Raw genomic sequence first — 1,999 nt, 5'->3', positions numbered from 1 at the left:
ATGTGATGTAAGTAGGTTGTCGGTCAGTGGATGTGATGTTGGAGAAGCAACGGAAAAGAGATGCAGTGCAATTTGTAGTAATGGAGGCTGTGAGATGTGACTTGGTGACTACCTGCCTTAGAAAAATACTTTTAACGTATGTGAAAACGATGAGTTTAGCAGGGAATTTGATTTGCAGCAAAACAGGGTTATGAATGAGAAGTAAAACTAGCAATGAATGCTATATGGATGTTGCTATAAAGTACAGTTGCACCGGTGCACTGGGATTGGAGAGGCATATCTTCATATTCTTTGTTCTTCCGTTTCAACAGAGATCGGGACTTCCTGTCTCTTACCTTACTTTTAGTCGACTGTATTAAGCTTCCACTTGGAAAAAGATGACTTTGGCATGTGCTATGAATGTACCAAGTAAGCAAACCACCTGATGCATCACACAAATTGTCTTCAGATAAATCAATAATCAGATAAAGTAAAACAATTGGCAGAATATCATCTTCACTAAATTGCCGACATATCGGAACAGGTGATGTGGTAAGGTGGGTAGAATGGTGGATATTGACCATGTTGAGGTGATGCTGAATAAAAGAAGTGGGGACCATCTGGAGGCATGTAGGATCCTTGCTGTGGCAGCTGCTGCCATTTTTGTTTCTCTTGCCCTTCTGTTGATCCACTTGATGTGCTACTGCTTACTTCCTGGTGGCTGAAGCTGTTGATTCTGCTGTTGAGATATCAGTGACCTTGGAAGCATGCCACCATGAGCCACCACCTGTTTGGAAGCCTTATCGTCTTGGGCTTCTGACTCTGGCTTTGGAGCCTGAGTCTTTGCCCACATTAGCTTTAGCCTCACCCCCTTTATGACAAGCCTGTTTGATAATTCTTCTGTTGCTTTCTCGGCACCTTCTCTAGTTGTGTATATAACAAAAGCACATATCCTCTGAGGCACTAGCCTTATCGATTCAATCTCACCAAATGCATAGAAATTGTCTTTGAGGTACTCTTCTGTGACCCGAGGATCCATCCCACCAACATAAAGTGTCCTTATGCTCTCATCTTCAGGAGGAACAAGAGATGGCATTTCTACTGTCTTGTTCAGAAGTTTCAATGCAACAGGATCATTCATTCCATAGTAACGATCTGCTGAGATAACTCTCCAGTTTCTGGCATCTCATGCCGATATGGACATTCAGCACCCCTCGTGCATTCACCTCGTACATAGAAACTACAAACATGTGCTCAATTCCTTTCATAATATGGAGTGGTCCTGTGAAACTTCAATATAGTATAATTAGGGCGTGCCTTGCCGTACGAGGATTCATAATTGATGTCAGCTCTGGCCTTGCGATCATGTTCTTCTGTAAAGTATTCCCTATTGACGTCACTTCTTGGAATAGAATCACTTGAATTTATCGACAGAGCTGTATCGCGAGTTTGCACAGGCAGCCCATACGCAAGGTCCAGAAGGCACATCTGACACATATTTTTTTAGCTTAGAGCATGTTTGGCAAATCTCTGCCTTCTTGTATCTTGCATCTTGAGCTCCTGGTCAAAATTTGACTTTGTCCTTCGACTGTAAGGGTTGTTGCCGAGGCAGGATTCGCAGATGATGGGGAAGTCGGAGCGCTCCCAGCCATCAGTTTCCACGTCTCTCAGCAAACAATGAGCCATTTCCCTCTCCCCAAAATTTATCACTCTCTCTCTCTTGAGTATATAGGTAAGTGGCTGGTTTGAGTGTGAACAAGATCATTTTAAGTTCTGGAGATGACCCAATCCAGCTGAAGTATTTTGAGCATGCTGGTTACAGGAGATATTCAAGGAAACAAGGCTTTGGGCAATCACGCTCAATTCAGGATAAACGTGGGGATTGAAAAACAGATGGCACCATAGATAAAGTATGTGACCTGCATATTCAGATCAGATACATTCGAAAATGGGGCATAGAAGGGATACGAGAATCACCTATGACATAAAGCGAGGGATACATCTCGTGAACCCAGAAGGA

General features: G+C 43.1%; 1 pseudogene; it reads right to left on the bottom strand.

The window, feature by feature from the left end:
• Positions 1-679: 679 nt before the first annotated feature.
• LOC149816779 (zinc finger CCCH domain-containing protein 40-like) lies at positions 680-1,665 on the bottom strand (annotated as a pseudogene).
• Between the last annotated feature and the right edge of the window lie 334 nt (positions 1,666-1,999).

The sequence above is a fragment of the Nuphar pumila genome, chromosome 14 (assembly GCF_984573655.1).
Source record: "Nuphar pumila chromosome 14, dmNupPumi1.hap1.1, whole genome shotgun sequence".
Classification (NCBI taxonomy): Eukaryota; Viridiplantae; Streptophyta; class Magnoliopsida; order Nymphaeales; family Nymphaeaceae; genus Nuphar; species Nuphar pumila.
This window is presented reverse-complemented; position numbering and strand designations above follow the sequence as displayed.